This window comes from Aquarana catesbeiana, linkage group LG06 (genome assembly GCF_042186555.1).
Source record: "Aquarana catesbeiana isolate 2022-GZ linkage group LG06, ASM4218655v1, whole genome shotgun sequence".
Taxonomy (NCBI): domain Eukaryota; kingdom Metazoa; phylum Chordata; class Amphibia; order Anura; family Ranidae; genus Aquarana; species Aquarana catesbeiana.
Window position 1 is genome coordinate 3,925,892 of NC_133329.1, and position 17,186 is coordinate 3,943,077.

Genomic DNA, 17,186 nt, shown 5'->3' on the forward strand with positions numbered 1-17,186 from the left:
TTAGGGTGTGCCTGGGCACACCTGGCACACCCTGTGCGCACGCCTATGGGAAGAGGGCTCTTTTATACATATGGTATGGGAATGTGACAGAGTTAGGCCATTATGGTCTCAGGTGACTCAATTTATTGCTGATACTTTAGATATACCGAACATATGCAGCCCTCTGCTGGGCCTTTTAGGGATCATAGAAGATGAAGTTATGAGTAATAACACGAGAACACTACTAAGACTACTGTTTTACTATGTAAGGAAACTAATTGTACTTCATTGGATCAGGAGAGACTATCTTACTTTGAATGCCTGGAAAGGTTTGGTTAATGCCAATATCACCATGTATAAAATGACATATGAGTCTAGAGGATCAAAAAAAAAATTTAATAAAGTATGGGGGAGATGGATTAACTCTGAAAACACACTACAATCCACCCAGTAATTCCGTAGGATACTAGAGAACCAATGGATAGTAATTAAAAGATCTAGTGGGGAGTTGAATCACAGCAGCACACAGCACAAAAAAGTTTTTTTTTTATCTCGTTTTTTTTTTCGTTTTTTTACTTTTATGAGGGATAGTTCCCTCTAGTTGCTTTATTTGAATACCCTATAGCCTTTGTTCTATACAACTGTTTGGGCTAAGATCAGTTGGTCCTGAGTTTCAAGAAAACAGCCAATGGTTTAACGAGTAATGACAAACGCAACATAATATATATAATATTCCTTTATTTGTATGCAGGATTTGCTTCTGAATGCACTTTGAAATGTAACATGTATACCCTTGTCTATTACCTTTTTGCAAAAAAGATGTATGATTTTTTTTGGCAAATAAAAAAAACGTAAAAAAAAAAAAAAAAAAACATCTGCTAAATGCAGCTAAGATGCGTATCCCTTCCCCGTTGGAGAACCACACGAGTACCCACCATCCCGCAGTGGCTGGCGAAGGTCTCAGAAATCTGCGAAACGGAAGACACTTTGGTTAAAGCCTCAGATAAGGTTGACCGGTTTCATAAAACTTGGACACCCTGGTTCGAATTCCGCTATTCAGATGCATACAAAAGACCTACAAAGAAACTGAACACACCATTACCTCTTCACTTTACCTAAATGACACTTGAATACATGAGGTGATACCTGATTACATTGAAATAACAATGCAACCCACAATGGTTACCCTTTCCTTAATCCAATCCTTTTCTATCCCCCCTTAATCTCTTTATACTCTTTACTTTTATTAATAGAATCACACTGGTATAGAAATATTTCGAGTATTTAACATATGTGCCTGTACAGGTTCTTATCGCACGTAAAGTTAATGATCTCAATTAGAAATTTTGAAACAATGAATCAATAACAGATGTCAGAATACTGAGAAACGATTGTTTGGTGTTCTACCCTGATCTCTGTAACAAAAGTTTTTTGATAATTACAACAGCACTCTTCATTATGTTCGTCAAACGTTGTACAACTGACAAAAAAGGTAGATTTTTCATTTAATGTCTGTAAACATCTCTATATTATTGCTGAAGCTCAATAAAGTTTGAATGTTTAAAAAAAAACATAAGCAACTTTAAGCAAAATTTAATAGAAAACAAAAGGAATAGTGCTGATAAGCAGGAACTTTGCTTTACAGTTTACTGGAAACAAAAATTCAAGATGTAATCAAATATCATTTAGAAAAAAAAAATAGATTTCTTAGGTAAGCTAGGTATAACACCCCCCCCCCCCCCGCCCCATATAGATCTCTGACTGTGACATATAGATTTCACGAACCCTACGTTTTATTACACATTATATTCAACACCTTTATTATTTTGTAAATGGGTAATTATTTCATAGGGTAATTTGAAAAAAAAAAAAAAAATTCCAAAATTATAATTTACATTTTTTTTGTGAATCTCCAAGATTCTTAAAAAAAATCTCAGAAGTTACAGAATGAAATTCATGTTGATTTTATTTCTTTTTTTATTATTGGAAGTTACATAATTGAATTCATGTTTATTTTATTTCTTTCTTATTTTTGGAAGTTACATCGTTTAATTGATGTTGATTTTATTTATTTCTTATCATTGGTAGTTATAGAATTAAATTCATGTGGATTTTCTTTCTTTTTTACTGTTGAACGTTACAGAATTATATGCATGTAGATTTTAGCTTTTTCTTATATTTGAAGTTACCAAATTTAATTTGTGTTGATTTTATTTATTGTTTTACTATTGGAAGTTACAGAATTATGCTCATGTTGATTTTATCTTTTTCTTATTATTTGAAGCTACAGAATTAGATTAATGTTGATTTTTTTTTAGCTTTCTCTTAATATTTGAAATTACAGAATTACATTCATGTTGACTTTATTTCTTTCTTATTGCTTAAATCCATGTTGCTTTTGTTTCTTTTTTACTAATGGAAGTTACAGAATTTTATCCATGTTGATTTTAGCTTTTTCTTAACATTTAAAGTTCCAGAATCACATTCATGTTGACTTTATTTGAGCTTTTTCTTAATATTTGAAGTTACAGAATTACATTCATGTTGACTTTATCTCTTTCTTATTGCTGAAAGTTACATCATTTAATTGATGTTGATTTGATTTCTTTCTTAACATTGGATGTTATAGAATTATATTCATGTAAATTTTATCTTTTTCTTAATATTTGAAGTTACTGAATTGTTGATTTTATTTATTATTTTACTATTGGAAGTTACAGAATTGTATCCAAGTTGATTTGAGCTTTTTCTTAATATTTAAAGTTACAGAATTACATTCATGTTGACTTTATTTCTTTCTTATTATTGGAAGTTACAGAATTTTATTCATGTTGATTTTAGCTTTTTCTTAACATTTGAAGTTCCAGAATTACATTCATGTTGATTTTAATTGAGCTTTTTCTTAATATTTGAAGTTACAGAATTACATTCATGTTGACTTTATCTCTTTCTTATTGCTGGAAGTTACATCATTTAATTGATTTTGATTTGATTTCTTTCTTACCATTGGAAGTTATAGAATTATATTCATGTAAATTTTATCTTTTTCTTAATATTTGAAGTTAGTGAATTGTTGATTTTAGCTTTTCGTTAATATTTAAAGTTACAGAATTACATTCATGTTGACTTTATTTCTTTCTTATTATTGGAAGTTACAGAATTAAAATCCAAATTCCTTTGAATTCTTTCTTAAAGCGGAGTTCCGTCCTTTTTTTTTTTTTAAAGTCAGCAGTTACAAATACGGAAGCTGCTGACTTTTAAAATACAGACACTTACCTGTCCAGGGCGCCCGCGATGTTGGCACCCGAAGCTGATCTGTCCCTCGGCTCTCGGGTGCTGCCGCCGCCATCTTCGGTAAGGGAATCAGGAAGTGAAGCCCTGTGGCTTCACTTCCTGGTTCCCTACTGCGCATGCGCAACTTGCACTGCACGTTCCCACTGGTCCCTGCTGTCTCCTGGGACCTGTGTGTCTCCCAGAAGACAGCAGGGGGGAGTGGAATAGATACCTGCGGGTGCCGCGGGTATCTATGTCCAGAAGTGGGAGCAAAATACCTGTATTAGACAGGTATCTGCTCCCCCCGAAAGGTGCCAAATGTGACACTGGAGGGGGGAGGATTCCGAAAAGCGGAGGTTCCACTTTTGTGTGAAACTCTGCTTTAATTGTGGAAGTTACAGAATTATTTTCAGGTTAAATTAATTTGTTTCCTAATATTTGAATTTACAGAATTACAGTGGAGCAAAAAAGTATTTAGTCAGCCACCAATTGTACAAGTTCTCCCACTTAAAAAGATGAGAGAGGCCTGTAATTGTCATCATAGGTATACCTCAACTATGAGAGACAAAATGTGGAAACAAATCCAATCACATTCTCTGATTTTTGAAAGAATTTATTTGCAAATTATGGTGGAAAATAAGTTTTTGGTCAATATGAAAAGTTCATCTTAATACTTTGTTATATATCCTTTGTTGGCAATTAGGGATGAGCTTCGAGTTCGACTCGAACATTGGCTGTTCGCAAGTTCGCCGAACAGCGAACAATTTGGGGTGTTTGCGGCAAATTTGAATGCCGCGGAACACCCTTTAAAAGTCTATGGGAGAAATCAAAAGTGCTAATTTTAAAGGCTTATATGCAAGTTATTGTCATAAAAAGTGTTTGGGGACCTGGGTCCTGCCCCAGGGGACATGGATCAATGCAAAAAAAAGTTTTAAAAACGGCCGTTTTTTCAGGAGCAGTGATTTTAATAATGCTTAAAGTCAAACAATAAAAGTGTAATATCCCTTTAAATTTCGTAGCTGGGGGGTGTCTATAGTATGCTTGTAAAGGGGCGCATGTTTCCCGTGTTTAGAACAGTCTGACAGCAAAATGACATTTCGAAGGAAAAAAGCCATTTAAAACTACTCGCGGCTATTGCATTGCCAGTCCGACAATACACATAGAAGTTCATTGATAAAAACGGCATTGGAATTCCCCACAGGGGAACCCCGAACCAACATTAAAAAAAAAAAAATGACATGGGGGTCCCCCTAAATTCCATACCAGGCCCCTAAGGTCTGGTATGGATATTAAGGGGAACCCCGGACAAAATTTTTAAAAAAATGACGTGGGGGTCCCCCTAAAAATCCCTTATCCGAGCACGCAACCTGGCAGGCCGCAGGGAAAGAGGGGGGACGAGAGAGTGCCCCCCCCTGAACCGTATCAGGCCACATGCCCTCAACATTGGGAGGGTGCTTTGGGGTAGCCCCCCAAAACACCTTGTCCCCATGTTGATGAGGACAAGGGCCTCATCCCCACAACCCTGGCCGGTGGTTGTGGGGGTCTGCGAGCGGGGGGCTTATCAGGATCTGGAAGCCCCCTTTAACAAGGGGACCCCCAGATCCCGGCCCCCCCCGTGTGAAATTTCTTATCCCTACCATTTCACTAAAAAACTGTCAAAAATGTTAAAAATGACAAGAGACAGTTTTTGACAATTCCTTTATTTAAATGCTTCTTCTTTCTTCTTTCTTCTTTTTTCTATCTTCCTTCATCTTCTTCTTCTGGTTCTTCTGACTCTTCTGGTTCTTCCTCCGGCGTTCTCATCCAGCATCTCCTCCGCGGCGTCTTCTATCTTCTTCTCCTCGGGCCGCTCTGCACCCATGGCATGGGGGGAGGCTCCCGCTCTTCTCTTCATCTTCTTCTCTTCTTCTTCATCTTCTTCTTTTCTTCTCTTCTTCTCTTCTTCATTTTCTTCTCTGGGCCGCTCCGCATCCATGCTGGCATGGAGGGAGGCTCCCACTGTGTGACGACGTCTCCTCGTCTGACGGTTCTTAAATAACGGTGACTTGACGGGACTTCCCTGTGACGTCACGGGGAATGCCACAGGGAATGCCACAGGGAAGTCCCGTCATGTCCCATGCGTCAGAGGGGGGCGGGGTCACTGGGTGGCCCCGCCCCCCGTTATTTAATAACCGTCAGACGAGGAGACGCCGTCACACAGCAGGAGCCTCCCTCCATGCCAGCATGGATGCGAAGCGGCCCGGAGAAGAAAATGAAGAAGAGAAGAAGAGAAGAAGAGAAGAAGAGAAGAAGAAGATGAAGAAGAGAAGAAGATGAAGAGAAGAGCGGGAGCCTCCCCCCATGCCATGGGTGCGGAGCGGCCCGAGGAGAAGAAGATAGAAGACGCCGCGGAGGAGATGCTGGACGAGAACGCCGGAGGAAGAACCAGAAGAGCCATAAGAACCAGAAGAAGAAGAAGATGAAGCAAGATAGAAGAAAGAAGAAGCATTTAAATAAAGGAATTGTCAAAAACTGTCTCTTGTCATTTTTAACATTTTTGACAGTTTTTTAGTGAAATGGTAGGGGTACTTTTGTACCCCCTTACCATTTCATACAGGGGGGGCCAGGATCTGGGGGTCCCCTTGCTAAAGGGGGCTTCCAGATTCCGATAAGCCCCCGGCCCGCAGACCCCCACAACCACCGGCCAGGGTTGTGGGGATGAGGCCCTTGTCCTCATCAACATGGGGACAAGGTGTTTTGGGGGGCTACCCCAAAGCACCCTCCCAATGTTGAGGGCATGTGGCCTGGTAAGGTTCAGGAGGGGGGGCGCTCTCTCGTCCCCCCTCTTTTCCTGCGGCCTGCCAGGTTGCGTGTGCGGATAAGGGTCTGGTATGGATTTTTGGGGGGACCCCACGCCATTTTTTTTTTTTTTGCCGCGGGGTTCCCCTTAAAATCCATACCAGACCTGAAGGGTCTGGTATGGAATTTAGGGGGAACCCCACATCATTTTTTTTTTAAATTTTGGTTCGGGGTTCCCCTGTGGGCAATTCCAATGCCGTTTTTATCAATGAACTTCTATGTGTATTGTAGGACCGGCAATGCAATAGCCGCGAGTAGTTTTAAATGGCTTTTTTCCTTCGAAATGTCATTTTGCTGTCAGACTGTTCTAAACACGGGAAACATACGCCCCTTTACAAGCATACTCTAGACACCCCCCAGCTACGAAATTTAAAGGGATATTACACTTTTATTGTTTGACTTTAAGCATTATTAAAATCACTGCTCCTGAAAAAACAGCCGTTTTTAAAACTTTTTTTTGCATTGATACATGTCCCCTGGGGCAGGACCCGGGTCCCCAAACACTTTTTATGACAATAACTTGCATATAAGCCTTTAAAATGAGCACTTTTGATTATTCATGTTCGTGTTCCATAGACTTTAACGGTGTTCGCGTGTTCGAACGAACTTTTTTCCTGTTCGCATGTTCTGGTGCGAACCGAACAAGGGGGTGTTCAGCTCATCCCTATTGGCAATGACAGAGGTCAAACGTTTCCTGTAAGTCTTCACAAGGTTGTCACACACTGTTGCTGGTATGTTGGCCCATTCCTCCATGCAGATCTCCTGTAGAGCAGTGATGTTTTGGGGCTGTCACTGGGCAATACGGACTTTCAACTCCTTCCAAAGGTTTTCTATGGGGTTGAGATCTGGAGACTGGCTAGGCCACTCCAGGACCTTGAAATGCTTCTTAAGAAGCCACTCCTTCATTGCCCGGGCGGTGTGTTTGGGATCATTGTCATGCTGAAAGACCCAGCCACATTTCATCTTCAATGCCCTTGCTGATGAGAGGAGGTTTGCACTCAAAATCTCATGATACATGGCCCCATTCATTCTTTCATGTACACGGATCAGTCGTCCTGTTTACTTTGCAGAGAAACAGCCCCAAAGCATGATGTTGCCACCCCCATGCTTCACAGTAGGTATGGTGTTCTTTGGTTGCAACTCAGCATTCTCTCTCCTCCAAACATGACGAGTTGTGTTTCTACCAAACAGTTCTACTTTGGTTTCATCTGACCATATGACATTCTCCCAATCCTCTTCTGGATCATCCAAATGCTCTCTAGCAAATCTCAGATGGGCCCGGACATGTACTGGCTTAAGCAGGGGGACATGTCTGGCACTGCAGGATCTGAGTCCCTGGCGGCGTAGTGTGTTACTGATGGTAGCCTTTGTTAGGTTGGTCCCAGCTCTCTGCAGGTCATTCACTAGGTCCCCCATGTGGTTCTGGGATTTTTGCTCACCGTTCCAGTGATCATTTTGACCCCACGGGGTGAGATCTTGCGTGTAGCCCCAAATCGAGGGAGATTATCAGTGGTCTTGTATGTCTTCCATTTTCTAATTATTGCTCCCACAGTTGGTTTCTTCACACCAAGCTGCTTGCCTATTGCAGATTCAGTCTTCCCAGCCTGGTGCAGGTCTACAATTTTGTTTCTGGTGTCCTTCAACAGCTCTTTGGTCTTCACCATAGTGGAGTTTGGAGTGTGACTGTTTGAGGTTGTGGACAGGTGTCTTTTATACTGATAACAAGTTCAAACAGGTGCCATTAATACAGGTAATGAGTGGAGGACAGAGGAGCCTCTTAAAGAAGAAGATACAGGTCTGTGAGAGACAGAAATCTTGCTTGTTTGTTGGTGACCAAATACCGTATTTATCGGCATATAACACACACTTTTTTCCCCTGAAAATCAGGGGAAAATCGTGGGGGCGTGTTATAGGCCGATCCCCGTCACTTTTTGTTCAGATCGGAGCGATCGTGGCTTTTGCAGCGATCGCCACCGATATACACAGCCGTGTGTAAATTCAAATATGGCGCCAAGACTGCAGGGACTCGGTGGAGCGTAGATACACATACCCGAGAGTCCTCGGCTTTTCTCGGCGCCGCTCACAGTCCCGCCCAGTCCCGCCATTGGACCTGTGTTATGTCCATCATAGGGCGGGACTAGGCGTGACTGTGCGCTGCGCCGAAAAAGACTCTCGGGTATGTGTATCTCCACTCTGCCGAGTCACTGCAGTCTCGGCGCCATATTTGAATTTACACACGGCTGTGTATGTCGGCAGGGATCGCGGCGAGCACTGGGGCAAGGCTGCACTGGGGCAAGGCTGCACTGGGGCAAAGCTGCACTGGGGCAAAGCTGCACTGACATGGCTACACTGACATGGCTGCACTGACAAGGCTGCACTGGGGCAAAGCTGCACTGACAAGGCTGCACTGGGGCAAAGCTGCACTGAAAAGGCTGCACTGGGGCAAAGCAGCACTGAAAAGGCTGCAATGGACACTGGGGCAAGGCTGCACTGAAAAGGCTGCACTGGGGCAAAGCTGCACTGAAAAGGCTGCACTAGGGCAAAGTTGCACTGAAAAGGCTGCAATGGACACTGGGGCAAGGCTGCACTGACACTGACAAGGCTGCAATGGACACCGATAACGCTGCATTGATGGGCATTTTAATGTAAGTTTTTCTTCCTTAAACTTTGCTCCTAAAAGTTTTTTTCCTTAAAATTCCCTCCTAAACTTGGGGTGCGTGTTATACGCCGATAAATACGGTACTTATTTTCCACCATAATTTGCAAATAAATTCTTTCAAAAATCAGACAATGTGATTGGATTTGTTTCCACATTTTGTCTCTCATAGTTGAGGTCTACCTATGATGACAATTACAGGCCTCTCTCATCTTTTTAAGTGGGAGAACTTGCACAATTGGTGGCCGACTAAATACTTTTTTGCCCCACTGTATATTCATGTTCATTTTAGCTTTTTCCTTTTATTTGAAATTCCAGAATTAAACTCATGTTGATTTTCTTTCTGTCTTTCAGAGAGAATTTCCTTGCCCCCCCCCAAAAAAAAATGCAATAAAATGAGAATTTTTATTAGCACAATATTCTACTTCACTGAAAGTGAAAAATCTCATCCTGAAATTCAAATAATTGATCACATTTCTAAATGAAGAATATTTGTTCATTTCCATTCTTGTTTTAATCTCAGATTATTTTCCTGCAGACGGTGTGTTTGTGGATGTTGGCCGGTTGCCTGGTTTGTGAAATTGTATCTATACAAATCCTCGGAGCGTACATGAAGTGATGATATGGAAATGTCTGGGCGTTGTGTTACATTGTGTGACAGCAGAATCTCAGCTGATTTTACAAACAAATTATTTTCCAGGGTACAGAAAAAAAAAGTAGATAAACAGAACCAGGAATTTTGCTTTACACTCAAACTGGTAAATATTAAAGATACAATTAAATATCATTTAGAAAAAAAAATAGAATATGTAGGTAAAGTAGGTATAAGGAAAAAAATGGAAGTCATATTGGAAGTCATAAAATTATATTATATTCATGTTGCGTTTTTAGCTTTTTTCCTAACATTTAAAGTTACAGAAATAAATTCATGTTGATTTTATTTATTTTTTTACTATTGAAAGGTACAGAAATAAATTAATATTGGTTTTATTTCTTTCTTACTATTAGACTTACAGAATTTTCTCCATGTTGATTTTAGCTTTTTCCTAATATTTGAGGTTACATAATTACATTCGTGTTGATTTTATTTACTTCTTATAATTGGAAGTTACAGAATTTTATCCATGCTGATTTTCTTTCTTTCTAAATATTTGAAGTTACAGAATTACATTTATGTTGATTTTACTTCTTTCCTAATGTTGGAAGTTACAGAATTATATTTATGTTGATTTAATTTCTTTCTTAATATTGGAGTTTACAGAATTATATTCATACTGATTTTAGCTTTTTCTATTATTCCAAATGACAGAATTAAACTCATGTTGTTTTTTTAGACATGTGCACAACAAAAAATTTAGTTTAGTTTAGTTTCGTCTTGTTTCCGTGGATTTGTAACGATTCGTAATTTTGTAATACGCGAGGGTTCATATTCGGACTCGTTTGTATTTTCGTAACTGTTGTATTTTCGTTAAACTTTAAATGATATAATTCGTAATTCCGTTAGTCTAGCAATTCGTAATGTCATAAGACATGGTTCGATTCGGAGTCGTTCGTATTTTCGTTGATACTGAATGATTCGTAATTCTGTCTAATTTTCTTTGATTTGAAATTCGTAATTTTGTTAGTCATTTTTGTTTATTCTATTCGGTACGCTTCTCGTAATTTAGTAATTGTTACTTTTGTGAGATTGCCTTATGCTTTCTTTCCCGTTGATTCGTAGTTTCGTAACATTGTTTTGTTTTTGTTGATTCGAGTCTACTAGCGTGCTTCGAATGGATTTGTACATTCATAAATACATCGCGGTCATTCGTAATCTCGTATTTTAGTTTTGTTTTCAACACGCGGCTAGCCAGCTATAATTAGCCTCCGCCCCTGTACACCATTTTGAGAGGGGGTACTGTGCATTGGTGTGGTGAGGTGTGGGAGCTGGGAGGAGCAGAGAGCAGAGAGTGAGATAGTTGTTTTGGTAGTTGTTTTTGTGTGGTTTGGTAGTTTTGTTGTTGCAATTACTATTAGAATGTCTGGGAGTGAGAATGGACGTGTGAGTCGTCTAGTGAGTGAGAATGTTGGTGTTAGTGAGTGTGTCGATATGAGAGTTTTTGCCGTGACTGCGAGTGGAGGGGAGCGGAGGAGTGGAGTAGGGGACTCAGGGGAGAGGAGTGGAGGGGAGCAGAGGAGTGGAGGGGAGTGGAGGAGTGGAGGAGGGGACTCATGGGAGAGGAGGTGTGGAAGGGAAAGGAGGCGTGTAGGGGAGGTGAGGCGTGGAGGGGAGGGGAGGCATGGAGGTGAGGGGCGAGGCGGGGAAGAGAGGTGTGGAGGGGAGGAGAGAAGAGGAGGGGACGGGAGGCGTAGAGGGAAAAGGAGGCATGGAGGGGAGTGGCGTAGAGGGGAGGAGAGGCGTAGAGGGGAGAGTATTGTTGAGGAGAGGAGGAGTGGAGGGGAGGAGAGGCATGGAGGGGAGAGTATTGTTGGGGAGAGGAGGAGTGGAGGGGAGAGGAGTGGAGGTGAATGGAGGCATGTAGTGGAGCCAAGGCCTGGAAGAGAGTGTGGAGGTGGAGTGGAGCGGAAGCATGGCCAAAAATGGAGACATGTGTCCCCCACTACATCAGAGAGTGCGGACTCAGACATGCACCAACCCCACCAAAGCAAGCGACAAAGATCAAGGGGGCCTGTATTTACCCAAGAGGAGAATGCTGCATTGGTTGCTGCAGTCCTAAGAGAAAAAGTGACACTCTTCTGCCAAACCGTGCCAATATCCGAGAAAGCAGCAGGCTGGGGACGAGTCCGGGACTCCGTGAATGCGGTCTCCAAGTTTCGCAGGCCCGCCACTGGCGTCAGACACAGGTAATTATTCCAATATTCTTTCACTCTTAGGCTGCTTTCACACTGGGGCGGTGGGGGCATTGGCGGTAAAACAGCGCTATTTTTAGCGCTGCTTTACCGTCGTTATTGCAGCGGTATTCGGCCGCTAGCGGTGCGGTTTTAACCCCCGCTGGCGGCCGAAAAAGGGTTAAAACCGCTCGTATAGCGCGGCTATAGCCGCGGTATTGCCGCGGTATTGCCACGGTATTACCGCGGTATAGCCGCGCTGTCCCATTGATTTCAATGTGCAGGAGCGGTGAAGGAGCGGTGAATACACCTCTCCTTCACCGCTCCAAAGTTGCAGCTTGTAATGTGAAGGGGGCCAGAGATGCAGGGGGCTGTGTAATGTGAAGGGGGCCAGAGATGCAGGGGGCTGTGTAATGTGAAGGGGGCCAGAGATGCAGGGGGCTGTGTAATGTGAAGGGGGCCAGAGGTGCCGAGGCTGTGATGTGAAGGGGGCCAGAGATGCAGGGGGCTGTGTAATGTGAAGGGGGCCAGAGATGCAGGCGGCTGTGTAATGTGAAGGGGGCCAGAGATGCAGGCGGCTGTGTAATGTGAAGGGGGCCAGAGATGCAGGGGGCTGTGTAATGTGAAGGGGGCCAGAGATGCAGGCGGCTGTGTAATGTGAAGGGGGCCAGAGATGCAGGGGGCTGTGTAATGTGAAGGGGGCCAGAGATGCAGGCGGCTGTGTAATGTGAAGGGGGTCAGAGATGCAGGGGGCTGTGTAATGTGAAGGGGGCCAGAGATGCAGGCGGCTGTGTAATGTGAAGGGGGCCAGAGATGCAGGGGGCTGTGTAATGTGAAGGGGGCCAGAGATGCAGGGGGCTGTGTAATGTGAAGGGGGCCAGAGATGCAGGGGGCTGTGTAATGTGAAGGGGGCCAGAGATGCAGGGGGCTGTGTAATGTGAAGGGGGCCAGAGATGCAGGGGGCTGTGTAATGTGAAGGGGGCCAGAGATGCAGGGGGCTGTGTAATGTGAAGAGGGCCAGAGATGCAGGGGTCTGTGTAATGTGAAGGGGGCCAGAGATGCAGGGGTCTGTGTAATGTGAAGGGGGCCAGAGATGCAGGGGTCTGTGTAATGTGAAGGGGGCCAGAGATGCAGGGGGCTGTGTAATGTGAAGGGGGCCAGAGATGCAGGGGGCTGTGTAATGTGAAGGGGGCCAGAGATGCAGGGGGCTGTGTAATGTGAAGGGGGCCAGAGGTGCCGAGGCTGTGATGTGAAGAGGGCCAGAGATGCAGGGGTCTGTGTAATGTGAAGGGGGCCAGAGATGCAGGGGGCTGTGTAATGTGAAGGGGGCCAGAGATGCAGGGGGCTGTGTAATGTGAAGGGGGCCAGAGATGAAGGGGGCTGTGTAATGTGAAGGGGGCCAGAGATGCAGGGGGCTGTGTAATGTGAAGGGGGCCAGAGATGAAGGGGGCTGTGTAATGTGAAGGGGGCCAGAGATGCAGGGGGATGTGTAATGTGAAGGGGGCCAGAGATGCAGGGGGCTGTGTAATGTGATGGGGGCCGGAGATGCAGGGGGCTGTGTAATGTGAAGGGAGCCAGAGGTGCCGAGGCTGTGATGTGAAGGAGGGTCGAGTTGCAGGGGGGTTAGGATGCAAAGGGGGAGGGCAGAGGACACAGGTGTGCTCAGGTGCTATGAAGGTGGGGGAGAAGATACCATTGTGAAGGGTGTTCAGATCAGAACACTACTGTCATGGGGAAACTAAAACAAGCATGGGATAGTGTAATAAAAGAGGGGGGTGTACTATAAAAGGGCAGGCTATTCACCAAAATGTTAATTGGTCAATTTGCCAAGAAATATATCATCTCATCTGTTTTAACACATCATCAACTTCAGATTAGATTTTAACAGTTCCAGTGCAAATTAAATCGGTAGTAAACCACGGAAGAAAAAAAAAAAACCTGCAAGACAATGGCATAATGTGCTAGTATGCATCGCATTCTGGCACATTATAAAATACCTTAGAACGAGGCCCCAGCAGCCCAACCTGGCCAGCGCTATGACACGTTGCCTCGCCTTCTCTTCCGGGCGTCGACGCTGTGTGTGGATGGGGTCTCTCCTAGGCATGTGTGTGGGAGTCCTGTTTCCAGCGAGGAGCTTTGATTTTTCTGAACCGTCCGGCGTCCGCCGGCCCTTCAGAGCGCATGCACCGCCACTGACGTCAGCGGCTGCATCCGAGGTGGATATTTCCTAAACCGTACAGGTTTAGGGGATATTCATATTACCTACAGGTAAGCTTTATTATAGGATTACCTGTAGGTAATAAAATGACAAAGCGGGGTATGCAATCCACTTGAATTCACCTCAGTGCACTTTTTTACGCTTTGATTATAAAATATGTTGTTGTCGTCCAACATATACTGAGCAAAAATAATAAATAAAGCTGTTGACTTTATCTTGAACATTACCTTGACTCTTGTCTTTTCTTCCGTCTTGAACAGAAAGCCCGATCCGTATCCCGGACTCTCCAGAAGCATCAAGTGGCAGGAAGCAGCGGACCATTACGCCTCAGGGTAAGTAGTGTACATATGTTAAAGAAATACAGTCAGCGCAAAAAACTAACACAAAATATAACAAGCTGCTGAACACTGAAGGTAAACATATAAAACCTCAGATACCGTATAATAAAACAAAGCAGTGCAGCGCTAAAACCAAAACTCCAAATAATGTCCCTTTAAAATAGAATCAAATGTAGATAAGAGAACAGTTCTCCTCTGTGATGATATATGTGCTCAAGATATCCCATGCAGTGCTACATGTCCATGATACCACCACCGGCCAACCAAACCGCTCACCTCAGCATAAGGACCCCTGAATTAACAGATGGGTCAAAACAGCATTTACCACGCTTAGTGGAAGGAGATGAAGACTTGTCTGGGAAGATGGTCCCACGGTAATGGAGATGGCACTCAAAAATTGCAGGTCATATCACATGTAATAGAAATAAAAGTACATAGTGCACACTGCGTGGCTAAAACAAATATCATTTATTATAATTATGTACTCACAAGCACAGCACTAAACCCTAGTGCTGGGATACAGATAAAATGTCATCAAGGAATATCGTAGGTTGGATGATGGCTGCAGTGATGTCCAGAAACTCCCGCACGCGTATCGTCCTCCTCAGGACTTCATCAGCGAAGTCATCTCCATTACTGTGGGACCATCTTCCCAGACAAGTCTTCATCTCCTTCCACTAAGCGTGGCAAATGCTGTTTTGACCCATCTGTTAATTCAGGGGTCCTTATGCTGAGGTGAGCGGTTTGGTTGGCCGGTGGTGGTATCATGGACATGTAGCACTGCATGGGATGTCTTGAGCACATATATCATCACAGAGGAGAACTGTTCTCTTATCCACATTTGATTCTACTCTAAAGGGACATTATTTGGACTTTTGGTTTTAGCGCTGCACTGCTTTGTTTTATTACTAAGTAGTGTACATAATCTGGAAAGAAACAGGACACACCATCATCATCATCATTCATCGACGTCCATGATATTATATACACACAGGCATTATCATCTAATACACATAAAAGGTCCATTTTCAAATCCATACACACATGACACCTCATTCCTTCAGAACACGACTGTGAAGGGGAAACTGTGAAGTGAAGGGGGGGGGGGGACTGAGGAAACTGAAGTAAGCATGGGATTGTGTAATAAAAGAGGGGGGTATAATATAGTATATGTAAAAGGTTATTCACAAAAAGCGTTCATTGTTCAATTTGCCAAAAAATATAACATCTGTTTTAACACATTAGCAACTTTAGATTTGATTTTACAGTTCCAGTGCAAATTAAAGCGGCTTTAAACCACAGAAGAAAAAAAAAAAGAAACCTGCAAGACAATGGCATAATGTGCTAGTATGCATCGCATAATAATAGCACATTATGAATTTCTATGAAATGCCTTAGAACGAGGCCCCTGCAGCCCGACCCGGTCGGCGCTGAGGGGGCTGACACGTTGCCTCGCCGTCTCTTCCGCGGTCGCGGGCTCCGGCGCTTCTGAGTGGCCGGAGCCGCAGTGAGGCCTCTCCCACGCGTGCGCGTGGGAGTCCTTTTACCGGTGAGTAGCTTTGATTTTTCTGCAGGGTCCAGTGGACCTTCAGAGCGCATGCACCGCCGCTGGCCTCAGCGGCTGCATCTGAGGAGGATATCTCCTAAATTATATTCATTTTACGTTCAGGTAAGCCTTATCACCTGTAGGGATAAAATGACAAAGTGGGGTACACAATCCACTTTAATTCACCTCAGTGAGTACAGAGTATTAGCTCGAAGCCCAAACAAAAAAAAAACAACGTAGTGCTAGCATGATTAGGAGCAGAGGGAAGACGGGCAAGTCGGGATAAAAACATGTTGTCAGAGAACATGGGGCTGCAGGGGATTGGGCAGACAGCGTGGGGGAGGGACTGCAAAAAGCCAGGAGTGTGGGGGTGACAAGGTGAAAGCAGACATCCTGGGAGTACACGAGGAGGAGAAGCATTCCCGCCCGCCCTCCCTCCCTACATGGGCTTGGTTCCTTCCATGCTTACTTTTTTGTTGTATTGGTTGTTTTTGTTTATTTTACAGGGTACGTTCGGTTGGGTCTTTGGAGGTATTTTAAAATAACTTGCTGTGATCAGATGATTGGGACCCATCTAAGGTATGGGGGTCCCCCCGGTGGAATGCCAGTTATGGTGGATTAACTGGTAATTACAATGGTGTATCTGCAGAATGTGGTTCGTCCTCCGAGTCGGTGCCGAGCGGTAGGGAGGGACCATGGAAGTCGTTTACACAGATACAAGGGAAACATTTTTGATACTTAGTGCCTCCAAGGATCGTCAACCAAAAGAAAACGGACAATTGACGTCCATCTTTGTGTCAGTATATTTTTGGGCAATTACAGTTGGGGCAATAAGATGGGAATACAGGAATTTATGACACCAGGAGTCAGGATACATCTGGGGTACCTTTTATTTATAATGCTTTGATGTTGTAGTACAACTTATAACAGGCAAAAATAAATAGCGCTGTTGACTTACCTTTATCTGGAACATTACCTTGACTCTTTTCTTCCATCTTTAACAGAAAGCCCCAGCCGTATCCCTCCAGCGTCATCTGACAGAAAACAGCGGCCCAATACTCCTCAGGGTAAGTACACAAGCTGCCAATATAAAGAAACAGGACCCACCATAATCAACAGTCATTATTATCCCCTTCCCGCCGAGCGTACGCAGATGTTCAGCCTCGACTTTCGGGGGTTATACAGGGAAGATGCCCGCAGGCATCATCCCGTTACTGTTTTGTAGAGCGGGCGATCGGCTTTCCAAGTATAACAACCGATGCGGCTAAAAGCCACTCGGCTGTTATACCGGAGGAGCGAGAGGGGACTCCCCCCCCCCCTCCCGCCGCCGCCTCCTGCCGCTCTTATCGGGCCTCCCGATCCACCGGGAGGACTGATCAACAATCCGCCACCTCGTCTACTGCCGGCTGCTGACAGTCTGGAATGAAGCTGAGAGCGGCTTCGTTCCAGCCTTCTAATTGTAAATGCGGAAGCGACGTCATGACGTCACTTCCCGTCTACTCGGGTGCC